We start from the raw sequence: 14,913 nt of genomic DNA on the forward strand, positions 1-14,913 counted from the left end.
ACTGCATACGGAGTTCCGCTGCGGTACGAGTCTCGAAGGCTGTCTGAAGCTTCTCAAAGATAGTGGTCACCGAGGCCCGGTCCGCGTCGGTCCAGGTCTCCGTCTCCTGCTCTGCTGCCCCGGTCATCTGCCCCAATACTACCACCGCACGCTGCCTGACAGTCATGGCATACAGGTCGAGAACCGAGCATATCTTTTTCCGGAATGCCTGTAGCGTATCAGGCTTCCCATTGTACTGGGGTAGCCAGGCTGCGCCGGGCACATAGGGCAGGGAGATCGGCATTACCTGAGCGACCGCGGGACCCACGACCCTGTCTGCTTGTGTGACCTGAGCAGGAACGACTTGATCGTCCTGGTCAGGCGCTACCTGCGGCCTGCGCCATCCCGTCATCTACGTTGGGCGCCGACATCTTCTTTTCGCCCCCCCCTTGGTTATTTCTAGCACTCCTCTCACTCCAGGGCGGGGCTTCAGTTTTCGGGGGAGACGCTCGGGGAAGACGACTCGAGCGGGAACGTTTCGCGCCCAAGATGGTGGACTTTCAAAATTTTCAGCCAGACGCCGCCGGCGGGGACTACAAGGCGAACTTCTACTGGTAAGTAGACTGTCTGTATCCTGTTCGTGATGCCAAGTTGTCGCGGGCAAAAGGAGGGGTGCCGCTCGCTCAGCTAGCGCTCGGGTCCGCGGCTGCTGCTGCCGCTGCTCGGTGGCTCGAGCGGTGGGCCGGACCTGGGGACTTGAGCGGCGCTCTTTACCCACGAGTGAAAAGGGGAAGAGGAGAGGGTAGGTAGGTGGGTTTGGTGGTGATGGTGGGATGTCAGTCATGACGCCACCCACGGGGTTGTGGTGATGGTTGGCACCACCGCTGCTGGTGGCGGGCGATCCCGGGAGAGATGGTAGGGAGCAGCGAGGATGTTGTCCCCTCCGTGGGTAGGGGCTAGTGCTCCCGGGGCCCATTGGGCTGCTTGCTTGGCAGGGTAGCTGGGGGTGCAGGGAGGTCGCAGGGAGGCCGCGCGGCGCGGTGCCGGATGGCACTGTTGTACTCACTCAGTAACAGATGCACAGAGTCTCTGGTAAACCAAACGGCTGGACAGACGGGGCCCAAAGGCGGCCGCGGTGTTCTGACTCTCCCCAGACAGGTTGATGGTGGCTATCTTTCCCTGCACCTCTGTAACTTGTATGACTCCGATGGATTCCCACTGGTAGCCCGTTCCCTGGTAAAGATGGACCTAGGGAGCCCTCTTTGCCCGCAGACGCTGGCCCTTGGATCCAGTGGCGTAACTAGAGTTTGATGGGCCCTGGTGCAAACTTTGGACCGGGGCCCCCCTCCATGTACACAACACTTAGGGTACGGGATAATGATGCTGACACTTGGCTTTTACCCACAGCACCCAGGTTTCCCATGATCTAAAATCCCTCTATCAGCACCCTGCTTTCCCATGCTCTGTCATACATCTTTCCCTCAGCACCCAGCTTTCCCATATCAGATCATGGGAAAGCTGGGTGCTGAGAGATGTATAGCAGATCATGGGAAAGCTGGGTGCTGAGAGATGTATAGCAGATCATGGGAAAGCTGGGTGCTGAGAGATGTATAGCAGAGCATGGGAAAGCTGGGTGCTGAGAGATGTATAGCAGAGCATGGGAAAGCTGGGTGCTGAGAGATGTATAGCAGAGCATGGGAAAGCTGGGTGCTGAGAGATGTATAGCAGAGCATGGGAAAGCTGGGTGCTGAGAGATGTATAGCAGAGCATGGGAAAGCTGGGTGCTGAGAGATGTATAGCAGAGCATGGGAAAGCTGGGTGCTGAGAGATGTATAGCAGAGCATGGGAAAGAGCCCTTTTCCCTCAGCACAAAACATTCCCATCCCATACTTGTATCTTTTTCCTCCCTCATATATAGTTCTCCAAATACTATAATGGCCCCCACATAGCCTTCCATATAGTATAAAGGGTCCCACATAACCCTTTATATATTAGAATGCACCCCAATAGTCCTCCATGTATTATAATGCATTTCCCATAGTTCTCCATATTTTATACTGCACCACAGTCCCCCATGCTTTATAATGCACCCCCACAGACCATGTGTAAGGTAGCCTCCATAGTCCTCCATATATTATAATGTAGCCCCCATAGTCCTATATGTATTATAATGCAGCCCCATAGACCTCCATGTATAATGCGCTGCTATAGTCTATGTATAAGGTGTCCTTCATGTTTATTATGCAGTCCCATAGACCTCCATGTATCATGCAGCCACACCCCCAGGCCTCCATGTATTATGCAGCCAGTCCCACCAGGGCCTCCATGTGTCATGCAGCCAGCCCCACCAGGTGTCATGCAGCCAGCCCCACCAGGGCCTCCATGTGTAATGCAGCCAGCTTCCCCCGGGCCTATATGTGTCATGCAGCCAGCCCCCCCAGGGCCTCTATGCGTCATGCAGACAGCCCCCCCAGGGCCTCTATGCGTCATGCAGCCAGCCCCCCCCAGGGCCTCTATGCGTCATGCAGCCAGCCCCCCCCAGGGCCTCTATGCGTCATGCAGCCAGCCCCCCCCAGGGCCTCTATGCGTCATGCAGCCAGCCCCTCCAGGGTCTCCATGTGTCATGCAGCCAGCCCCCCCAGGGCCTCCATGTGTCATGCAGCCAGCTTCCCCAGGACCTCCATGTGTCATGCAGCCGGCTTCCCCAGGACCTCCATGTGTCATGCAGCCGGCACCCCCAGGGCCTCCATGTGTCATGCAGCCATCCCCCCCAGGGCCTCCATGTGTCATGCAGCCAGCCCCCCCCAGGGCCTCCATGTGTCATGCAGCCAGCCCCCCCCAGGGCCTCCCTGTGTCATGCAGCCAGCCCCCCCAGGGCCTCCCTGTGTCATGCAGCCAGCCCCCAGGGCCTCCATGTGTCATGCAGCCAGCCCCCCCAGGGCCTCCATGTGTCATGCAGCCAGCCCCCCCCCCAGGTGTCATGCAGCCAGCCCCCCCAGGGCCTCCATGTGTCATGCAGCCAGCCCCCCCAGGGCCTCCATGTGTCATGCAGCCATCCCCCCAGGGCCTCCATGTGTCATGCAGCCATCCCCCCCAGGGCCTCCATGTGTCATGCAGCCATCCCCCCCAGGGCCTCCATGTGTCATGCAGCCAGCCCCCCCCAGGGCCTCCCTGTGTCATGCAGCCAGCCCCCAGGGCCTCCATGTGTCATGCAGCCAGCCCCCCCAGGGCCTCCATGTGTCATGCAGCCAGCCCCCCCAGGGCCTCCATGTGTCATGCAGCCAGCCCCCCCCCAGGGCCTCCATGTGTCATGCAGCCAGCCCCCAGGGCTTCTATGTGTAATGCAGCCTGCCAGCCAGCCCCACCAGGGCCTCCATGTATCATGCAGGCAGCTTCCCCGGGCCTATATGTGTCATGCAGCCAGCAAAATAAAAAAACAAGTACCTCTCAGCTCCTTCTGACCCCTGCGACTGCGGTAGTTACGCCCCTGCCCCCATATGTCACACACCCTGCTCCCTATACAGCCTGCACCCCCATATCACACACACACCCTGCCCACATATCTCACCCTGCCTGTACCCCAACTTACCCCTCTCAAACACTCTGCACCCTTCACATGCTTCTGTCACAGTCTGCAGCCCTCATATCCCCCTCACCCTGCAGCCCCTCCCCTCATGTCCCTTCTTTTCTCATTACCACTCATGTGTTCGAAGTATCTTCTCCTGCTTTCTCCCCGGCCTCCTGTGTCTCCTCCCACACAGTCACATGGGCGTGACATCATCGCAGGTCCTGGTAGGGATGGTTTCCGACTGCCGTGCAGGAGCACATCTCCTCTGCAGCAGGTCAGGAACGCCTGGTGGCCTCTCCAGGTCAGGGGCCCCTCTGCCCCCCTGCAGACACTGGGCCCCCCTGACTCACAGGCCGGCCCCCTAACGGTCGCGCAGTCGGCCACTACACAGCGGCACTACACATAGGGGCCCGGCAGCCAGCTCTGCAGAGCGGCTGCCGGGCCCCTATAACCCTGCGGGCCCGGTCGCAGTGGCGACCTCTGCGACCGCGATCGTTACGCCCCTGCTTGGATCTCTAGCCCTTGGTGGTGGCTCTCTATCTTGTAAGGTTGGACGGTTGTCTTCAGTCAGGTCTTGGGTGTGAGGGAACCCCTGGGGTCCCTGTCACTATCAGATTTGACCTTTTCTCGGCGACTTCTAGCCCGGTCGGGGTCCGATGGCCCTGCCAATTGTGCTGACTAAGTCTGCTCCCCGGTTCGGTACCGGCGGGTCACCACCCGGCCCCGGTCCTACGGTTCCGCTGACCTTCGTCCCTCCTGCAGACGGCCACCACCATCTGCCGACCTTGCTGTAGGTGCCTGGACTCCTTTCCAGACACCGGCAGTTTTCTACACAACCTCTCAACTTCCACTTTTAGCTTACTGCAGCCCTCCATGACTGCTCAACTTGACCTCATCCACTAAAACTACTGCTTTTCCCGCCCTCCAGGCCTGTGAACTCCTCAGTGGGCGGGGCCAACCACCTGGCTCCGCCCCACCTGGTGTGGACATCAAACCTGAGGGAGGCAACAAGGATTTTCAGGTTGGCTAATGTTACCTGACTAGGGTTAGGGGTGTGTGTGTGTGTGTTATCTGTGACCCCTGGCTTGTCCAGGGCGTCACACATAGACATACACGCTGTCACTCTCAGCTGAGGAGAGTCGCCGATTATTGCGATGCAATCCTCGGGCTGGCAGTTCCAGTAACACTGCAGGCAGAGTGCGTGTGATGTGCAGGACTCAGAGCGGTGGGTGGTATTACAAGAGGAGGGTGAATATTCATTTTCTTAATTAGCCGGGGTTTAGAGCAACAAAAGGTGACAATAAAAGTTATGTATCCTGAAATAGGGCTGCACAACTAAGGCTTATTTTTGGAGTAGGGATTATATTTCAAGCCTACTCCAAAAAGGAAAATACCCTGCTACGGCTTATTTTTGGGGAAACATGGTACATTAGCATCACCAAGAAATTTCTAAATAGACGAAACAGTCATGTTTGTTTAAAACCACGATTGAACCCCCCCATATCGGACATTTTTATAACAATGTCAGTTACCCTTAATGAGTAGTCAAAGCATAAGATTCGGCTTTGGTTAGATTAGACTGTAAGTGACCAATGTTCGACGATTCCTGGAATTTTTTTATGTCCCTCTCGATGTTTTCCTGGAATCGGTCCATTGTTGTGGTTCTTATTTGGACTGCAGCACCTCAGGATACTTCTTACGGCCCGCAGGCACGAGGACCTGGTAACGATCACGGACGGTGCAGGTGCTTTATTTCAGATGAACGTTTTACCGGTGCTGCAGAGTCAAGCTCTTACTGCACAACTGAATTCTCCCGTCGGCCAATAAGAGGCTAGCAACTTGTGTATGACCTTAGTTGCTTGCCTCTGATTGGACAGGGGCTGCTATAGAGAACTTGACTCTGCTCAGCACCCGCAAGTAGCACTGACAGTGGGTGTGATCTTTACCGGGTCCATATGCCTGCGGGCAGCATGAAGCAAAGTGGAAAGAGGACGCTGAGGGAACAGAGAACAAGTGTGTGTTTGTGTGTGTGTGTGTGTGTGTTTGTGTGTGTGTGTAAAGAATGGCACAACAGGGGACCATGAGTGTGTGTGTGTGTGTGTGTAGAATGGCAAAACAGGTAACCAGGATGGGACATTGCTACAAGAAGAGGTCCAGTAAAGTGAACATTACTCCATGAAGAGGACCTGCACGGGCACATTACTACAGAATGAGCATGAGGATGGGGCACATTATTACTGGATGGTGACAAGGAAGGATGGGCACATTTCTTCAGGATGAGAACTAGGATGGGCACACTACTACAGGATAAGGACCAGGATGAGCTCATTACTGCAGAATGGGGAGAAGGATAGGCACAAGGATGAGGCACATTACTACAAGATGATGACAAGGATGGACACATTACTACATGATGAGGACCAGAATGGGGACATGGATAGGGCACATTACTACAAGAAGGGGACAAGGATACAGGTTGGGGACATTACTCCAGGATGAGGACCAGGATGGGGCACATTACTAGAAGATGAGGACAGGATGGGGATATTGCTACAGGATGGGGCGCATTACTACAAGAAGGGGACAAGGATGGGCACATTACTAAAGGACTGGGACAAGCATAGGCTTATTACTACAGGATGGAATAAGGTTAAGCACATTACAACAGGATGGAAATAAGGATGAGCATATTACTACAAGGGGACAAGGATGGGCACATTACTACAGAATGGGGAGCAGGATGGTGGACATTGCTACAAGAAGGAGAACAGGATAGGGACATTACTAAAAGATGCTAATTGTAAAACTGTATTACTTAGAAAAAGGGATAAAATGTAAAAAAAATAATCAAAATAAAGTATGATTTTTTTTCTTACCAGCAAAAAGCGTAATATGTATTACTGTTTTTCAACATTTTTTGCTTTTTTTATAACAACAAATGTAGTTATTTTGTATATATACTGTATATTTCTGATATTTTGATGATAGCTTCTCTTTAAAGTTGAACATATTCTTTTAAGACATACCTGAAGAAACTCATGTCCAGAAAAGTCTTTTTCTTCATAATGCTTTAATTTATCTCTCAATTTTTGTTCTAGAAATAAAGAAACATGTAAAAAGTGAGAGTATAATGTAGACACAAAGATTAATATATCAGGTTTATTCAATTTACATAAGACTTTTTTTTAACTCATGTCCTGAGGGTGTGACGTACTGTATATTTCAAGGATTACTCTCATCTTAAAAAAAGGTAAAATTAGCAAATGCTATAGCAAACCTATAGATGTCAATGTGACACAGCTAAGCTCAGCTACACTTTCTAATCCTGCAGGAGGTTAGACCAGGAGATCAGAGCTGTATCAGCACATCTCACGCACTGGAAAACCTAAGCCATGTTGGGGGCTGTTGCTGGCTGCTTATGAGTGGACAACTCATAAAAGGGAGAAGAAGAACACACCAAAGTGAAAACTTTCTAATAACACCCACTCGGTCTTAACAACAGAGAACGTTTATTGCTGATATTTCCACAACAGATGTAAAATAAAAAAACCCTATGTTTTTCTAGATATGCAGCCGCAATTACATCGAGCATCCAGATCAACGTGAAAAATTTAGAGAATAATCTTCTTTAAACAAACTAAAGACTTCTGGAGAAGGCTTACACCAATGACAAGTGAATAATCACTAAAGGAGTTATATTCACCAACCTTTGCTGCATAGGGGTAACACCACGACTACAGTGTATGTGGCTGCTCCATGCCAGAATCTAAGCTGCATGATGCCAGAATCCCACATCTGGAAGTTGGGGTCATGACGTTTGCTAGAAAGCTGGGCCCTTTTGGAAGGCATTAGGTCTTGCTTTGTGCATTTTTTGGGAAAATCAGTTTTTATTGAAATCAAGTACAGTCAAATCACAAACATTCTTTGTCCAATCACAGTTGGTATTACAAATCGCATTTCTAATAAACTTTTCATTAAGTGAATATTTCAACTATCCTCAGCCGTAATTCAATTTTATTATTAAAGACTTAGTTTTAAAGAACCATAGAAGAGAAACCTAGAAAAAAAAAGGATATACATCCAGAAAATATACAGAGGAAGAAATAAAAGGCAGAAAAGAAAAGGTATTACATGGGCAAGAATAGGATCACAAGAAGAGGAAGGGGAACGGGAAGAAGGGGTCATGCTCACCTGGTGCGACATCTCATCTTAAGGCCCTGTCACACATAGAGATAAATCTTTGGCAGACCTGTGGATGCAGTGAAATCATGGACATATTGTTCCATTTGTACACAGCCACAAACCTGGCACTGATTGTCCACAATTTCACTGCAACCACAGATCTACCACAGATCTACCACAGATCTACCACAGATCTACCACAGATCTACCACAGATCTACCACAGATCTACCACAGATCTACCACAGATCTACCACAGATCTACCACAGATTTATCTCTGTGTGTGACAGGGCCTTTACTCTCCCATACACAAACCAGACCTCTCCACTGCTGACGCAACCATAAGCCCAACTCCGGTGACTCTCGAAAGACCACTCACGGCGACCACACCTCATTGGTCTTTTCTGTGTTTCCCACCACCTGAGCTACCAGGGTCTCCATGCTGCATATATCGTTAAGTTCTGCTATCAGATCCACTTTAGATGGGGCCTCTGCTTGTCTCCAGCGTCTAAGGATCAAATTCCTAGCCGCTGTAAGCAGATGTTTCAGCAGGCCTCTCCTAAAGCCCGCCAACGAAACGTCTCCCAGAGAGAGCAACGCTAACGCTTTTTGGGTTCCACCTGTCTAATCGACAGCTTATTGTGCAGATAGAATACATCATCCTAGAAGCGTCGCTTTCCGCATTTCTAACTATAAATTATATCCTGAAAAATCACTAGTCAGGGGCTGCATACTCTTTTATTAAATACAGCAGCCACTCCAGATATTTTTTTTACATCTTACTACTGGAGTGTTGCTTTAAATCCAAGTCCTATGACCCCTGTCTCATACTCACCTTTTGTCAGCTTCATCTTTTATTGCCTACCGCTCCCGTCGGTCTATGGCGATTTGTTACTTGCCACCAGCTCTAGTGTTTCATCGAGCACACCGGACATCTTATATCAATACAACTCTATGAGAGCCTTGTTCTGGCTCTAATAGACTTGCATTGAATGCTTGTGTCGTAACTTCTGACTTCCAGCCAGCCAGCTGTTACAATCACAAGATGGCACCGCAGGAGTGGAGAGATGCAGAAAAAGGATGAAGCTGCCGGAGGGTGAGTATAAAAAGGGGTCAGGGGACTTCCACTTCAAGCACCACTCAAGCTCTGGGAAAAAAAATAAAAAAAATTGCTGAAGAGGTGGTTTTAATAAGCTACCTATTACGTTCAATGGGAGGACATGCCATGGTGCTGTATGTTCTTAAGTAAGAAAACAGAAGCAACTGGACATTTCTTCAGGCTTTTCTGCTTGAAAAAAAAATGACTTCTGAATCAACTGAAGCAGAAATTAAAACATTCCCCACACACATAAAAAGGGAAGAAAAAAAAAATAATTAAAAAATAATAATGTAAGGACTATAAGAAGCACTTTTCAACCCAAATTTGGTGGGAAAGTGGGGGGTGTCTTATAGTCTGGATGTACCTGTGGGGGGTGGGGTTACAGGAGGCAGAATAGCTGCTGCAGGAAGCCGGCGCATTGGGCGAAAATACGTGCCAGCTATTAAAGGGAATCTGTCACCAGGTTTTTTCTCTTCATTTGAGAGCAGCAGAAAGTAGAGACACAGACCCTGATTCCAGCAATATGTTAATTACTGAGCTGTTTGCTGTCATTTTGATAAAACCCATGTTTTCTCTGCTGCTGTTCTAGCAGTTATACAGAGATCATGAATACGCTGGACTATCTGGCAGCACACCAAGAAGTCCTCTAATGATAATCTACTGCTGATTAATCAGTAATTTTATCAAAACTACACTAAGCAGCCCAGTAAGTGACACCTCACTGGAATCAGGATCTCTGCCCCTACGTTTTGCTGCTCTCAGATTAGGTGTTAAGAACCTTGTGACAGATTCCCTTTAAAGAGAATGAATATTCACTGCCCCCCCCCCCCCCGTGCATAATCTCTTCCTCCTCTCCTCACGGACGCTGGCGCCGAGAGGTGGGTAGGATTATGGGAGTGGATATTAATTTCGGATTAGCTGTCAGCTGACGTCAGCATGAGACTGTGGGAGCATGACAGCGACGTCATGCGCTGCCTGTCGCTTACATGTCAAAGCCAGTCGGCATCAGAAGAGGGAAGAACAGATTCAATGAAATTTCAACAAATTCTTGATGCAAACATAGCATCTGTAAAAAAGCTGAAGCAGAAAAGAGGATGGCTTCTAGAAATGGATAATGATCCTAAACATGCTTCAAAATCCACAATAGACTACCCCAAAAGGCGCAAGCTGAAGCTTGTACAATGCCCTCGCAGTCCCCTGATCTGAACTTCATTGAATATCTGTGGCTAGACCTCCAAAAGAGCAATGCATGTAAGATGAGATAGGAATCTCACAGAACTGAAAGACTTTTCTAAGGCAGGATGGATGAAAATCCCTCAAACAAAATTCTGCATTCTGCTGATTGGTGAATTTCCCAGCGATAGAACCATACCTCCCAACTTTTAAAGAAGGAAAAGAGGGACAAAGTTTGCGGCGCGCATAGCGCGCCGCGGCAAATTTTTAGGCCACGCCCCCTAACCACACCCATTTCACAGTCACGCCCATATCCACTCCCCATCCACACCCATTCAGCACAAACACGCAGGCAGCCGGCGGGCCTCCAGCACGGACACGCAGGCAGCCAGCGGGCCTCCAGCACGGACACGCAGGCAGCCGGCGGGCCTCCAGCACGGACACGCAGGCAGCCGGCGGGCCTCCAGCACGGACACGCAGGCAGCCGGCGGGCCTCCAGCACGGACACGCAGGCAGCCGGCGGGCCTCCAGCACGGACACGCAGGCAGCCAGCGGGCCTCCAGCACGGACACGCAGGCAGCCGGCGGGCCTCCAGCACGGACACGCAGGCAGCCGGCGGGCCTCCAGCACGGACACGCAGGCAGCCGGCGGGCCTCCAGCACGGACACGCAGGCAGCCAGCGGGCCTCCAGCACGGACACGCAGGCAGCCGGCGGGCCTCCAGCACGGACACGCAGGCAGCCGGCGGGCCTCCAGCACGGACACGCAGGCAGCCGGCGGGCCTCCAGCACGGACACGCAGGCAGCCAGCGGGCCTCCAGCACGGACACGCAGGCAGCCGGCGGGCCTCCAGCACGGACACGCAGGCAGCCGGCGGGCCTCCAGCACGGACACGCAGGCAGCCGGCGGGCCTCCAGCACGGACACGCAGGCAGCCAGCGGGCCTCCAGCACGGACACGCAGGCAGCCGGCGGGCCTCCAGCACGGACACGCAGGCAGCCGGCGGGCCTCCAGCACGGACACGCAGGCAGCTGGCGGGCCTCCAGCACGGACACGCAGGCAGCCACAGTGAGGCGGCCGGTCGCCTTCACAGACAGGCGGCCGGCCGCCTTCACAGACAGGCGGCGGGCCGCCCGCACAGAGAGGCGGCCAGCCGCCCGCAGAGAGAGGCGGCCGGCCGCCCGCACAATGAGGCGGCGGGCCGCCCGCACAGACAGGCGGCGGGGGGCGCCCGCACAGACAGGCGGCAGGGGGGCGCCCGCACAGACAGGCGGCAGGGGGGCGCCCGCACAGACAGGCGGCAGGGGGGCGCCCGCACAGACAGGCGGCAGGGGGGCGCCCGCTCAGACAGGCGGCAGGGGGGCGCCCGCACAGACAGGCGGCGGGGGGCGCCCGCACAGACAGGCGGCAGGGGGGCGCCCGCACAGACAGGCGGCAGGGGGGCGCCCGCACAGACAGGCGGCAGGGGGGCGCCCGCACAGACAGGCGGCAGGGGGGCGCCCGCACAGACAGGCGGCAGGGGGGCGCCCGCACAGACAGGCGGCGGGGGGCGCCCGCACAGACAGGCGGCGGGGGGCGCCCGCACAGACAGGTGGCGGGCCGACCGCACAGACAGGCTCCGGCCGGGGGTGAGGGGGGAGGGAGGGAAATCAGCGCTGGGGAGATTAGTTTACTGTACCAGCAGCAGCACAGGCAGCGCTCCTCTCTATGCCACGTCTACTAGGATGGTAGGAGGGAAAAGCAGGGAGGCGGAGAGTGGGTGGGCGGAGCCCGGGAGCCGGCCGTCCCGCCCGTGGCAACGGGACAAACAACGTAAAGCGTGAAAGTCCCGCTGTATCCGGGATGGTTGGGAGGTATGCAGCATGTTAGAATGTGTACATAAGATCCCGCTGGTGGTGGCCGCAGCTTATAGGCCCCAAATCTGGTGACAGGTTCCCTTTAAAGTGAACCTGTCAGGTGCAATATGCACTCAGAGCCAGGAGCAGTTCTGGGTGTATATTGCTAATCCCTGCCTAACCGTCCCTGTATACACTAGCATAGATAAAGAGATCAGGAACAAATATTTTTAAAGATCTTATATCTTATGCTAATGAGCGCGGGGACTAGTCACAAGGGCGTTACTTCACTTGGCTAGTCGGCTCGCATAGCATGTTAGCATGTTATTACGCCCCTGTGTGAGTACTAACACGCTATATGAGCCGACTAGCCAAGTGAAGTAACGCCCTTGGGACTAGTCCCCGCGCTAATTAGCATAAGATATAAGCTCTTTAAAAATACTTTTTCTATAGCTGCCTTTATCTATGCTAGTGTATACAGGGACAGTTAGGGAGGGATTAGCAATATACACCCAGAACTGCTCCTGGCTCTGAGTGCAGATTGCACCTGACAGGTTCCCTTTAAAGGGAACCTGTCACCAGAAATTTAGCAAAAAAAATAAAAGATTCCCCTCTGCAGCTCCTGGGATGAATTCTGGAAAGGTTCCTGTTGCTATTGTGCCCCCTTTGAGACCTAAAATAATACTTTATGAAGTCTTACCTTTTTGTATGCAAATCTGTTTTTATGGTCACGGGGGCGGGCTGCCTGGCGTCCGTTATTCCCCCTCCTGCCGTTGTACGCCGTCCCCCATTGCTCATTTCCATACATGAGGACGCCTTCCTCATGTAACTGTCCTCCTGAAGTTTTGTGCATGCCCAGTGCCACTCTCGTGGGAGTAAGCACTGTGCAAAGTGTGAACGCTTTTGAGGTGATTGCGCAGGCGTGAGATTATGGGCGGCGCTGTGATTGTCATCAGCAGCGTCATCCAAGTACCTTCCCATAATCTCGTGCCCGCGCTTCTCACTCTGCCTCCACCGTTATGCGCAAGCACTGGCCATATGAACCACGTTACCTATTACCATGGGCGCGAGATTATGGGCGGCGCTGTGATTGTCATCAGCAGCGTCATCCAAGTACCTGCCCATAATCTCGTGCCCGCGCTTCTCACTCTGCCTCCACCGTTATGCGCAAGCACTGGCCATATGAACCACGTTACCTATTACCATGGGCGCGAGATTATGGGCGGCGCTGTGATTGTCATCAGCAGCGTCATCCAAGTACCTGCCCATAATCTCGTGCCCGCGCTTCTCACTCTGCCTCCACCGTTATGCGCAAGCACTGGCCATATGAACCACGTTACCTATTACCATGGGCGCGAGATTATGGGCGGCGCTGTGATTGTCATCAGCAAAGTCATCCAAGTACCCGCCCATAATCTCGTGCAAGCAGTAATAGGTAACATGGTTCATATGGCCAGCACTTGCGCATAACGGTGGAGTCAGAGGGAAAAGTGCGGGCACGAGATTATGGGCGGGTACTTGGTTAACGCTGCTGATGACAATCACAGCGCCGCCCATAATCTCGTGCCTGCGCAATCACCTGAAAAAGCGTTCACATGCGCAAAACTTCGGGAGGACAGTTACATGAGGAAGGCGTCCTTGTGTATGTAAATGAGCAATGGGGGACTGCGTAAAGCGGCAGGAGGGGGAATAACGGACGCCAGACAGCCCGCCCCTGTGACCATAAAAACACATTTGCATACAAAAAGGTAAGACTTCATAAAGTATTTTTGTAGGTCTCAAAGGGGGCACAATAACAACAGGAACCTTTCTAGAAGCAGCCCAGGAGCTGCAGAGGGGAATCTTTTATTTTTATTGTGAAATTTCTGCTGACATGTTCCCTTTAACTGGTAGGGGAGCCAGGATAAAGCAGAGCTGAAGCTGTTGGGAAGCTAGGACCCAGCAGCTCTGCTCCACAGGCAGGAGACCACTGATCGGTAAGCTAATAGAAGCCTGCAGATGCCACTCTGCATAGGTTATTGCCACTGCTATCTGCAGGAGATAAGTGCTGATTGCACGGTCTCCTCAGCTTCCTGACTCCCCGCGTGTCTGCAGCAGTGAGAAGCCACACACGGGGAATCAGAGAACAGCTGCAGAGAAACGCAGGCTCCGGGACTGGGGGGGGTCGCTCTGCTGCAGGGGGGTCGCTCTGCTGCAGGGGGGTCGCTCTGCTGCAGGGGGTGATTCATACCTCAGCAGCAGTCACAGGAGTAGGTGCGCGCTCGGCTCTGTAATGAATAGTAGAAGGGAGAAACAGCGAGGCGGGGCTACAGTGGGTGGGTGGAGCCGGGACAAACAGCCTCACGGGCGGGACCCGGGATCAAAGGCTCAGAAGAGGGACTGTCCCGCTGTATCCGGGACGGTTGGGAGGTATGATAGAACCCTTACTGATCATTAAGTTATCGGGTAAAGTGTTATGATTCATAACTTATGAAGTGAGTAAAGGAAGGTCCAGCCCCTATAGTGCTAGCAGGATGCTGATAAAGAGGAACTGTCCACTCAAAAGAACAGATTTCATGTTACAGAGCATGAGAATCAGAACAGCTCCTGGACGTATTAGGCCCTGTGTGCACTAGAAAATGGAATTTTCTTAAGAAAATTCCGCACCCTCTGAAAGATTACCGAACCTGCGGTAAAAAAACGCAGCAAACTGCACCCGAAAACCGCATGTGGTTTTACCGCAAATTTTCTGCAGGAAGAAGTTGATAGCACAGGGAGATGCTCACCTGTCCCTGCTCCTGCTGTCTGTGGTGCTGAAGTCTCCCGCGATGCGGTGTCCCGTGCAGCTGTCTCCGGCGCTCTGCTACTTAAGGGTCGGCTGTGCAGTGCAGAACTGCATATGCTTGGGCCGTCCTGGAAGCAGGAGCCCAGCGTCCGAAGGCAGCCTCGCTGGAGAAGGTGAGTATAAGATCAGAGGTGACGTCAGTCAACTGATGTGCAGTGACAGCCGAGTCCTCCAAGTGTCACCGCAAAGCTCATAATTGAAGTCACCGCTGATGTCGCACGGCTCACTTCACCTGCCGCCTAACCCTCACAGTAAG

At 52.9% G+C, this 14,913-nt stretch overlaps 1 protein-coding gene across 1 annotated transcript in view; it reads left to right on the forward strand.

Annotated features, from left to right (window-relative positions):
* RASSF6 (Ras association domain family member 6) overlaps positions 1-14,913 on the forward strand; it is a 281,755-nt gene that overhangs the window by 80,331 nt on the left and 186,511 nt on the right. The gene's annotated exons all lie outside the window — the stretch shown is intronic.

This window comes from Anomaloglossus baeobatrachus, chromosome 1, assembly GCF_048569485.1.
Source record: "Anomaloglossus baeobatrachus isolate aAnoBae1 chromosome 1, aAnoBae1.hap1, whole genome shotgun sequence".
In the NCBI taxonomy this organism is placed as follows: Eukaryota; Metazoa; Chordata; class Amphibia; order Anura; family Aromobatidae; genus Anomaloglossus; species Anomaloglossus baeobatrachus.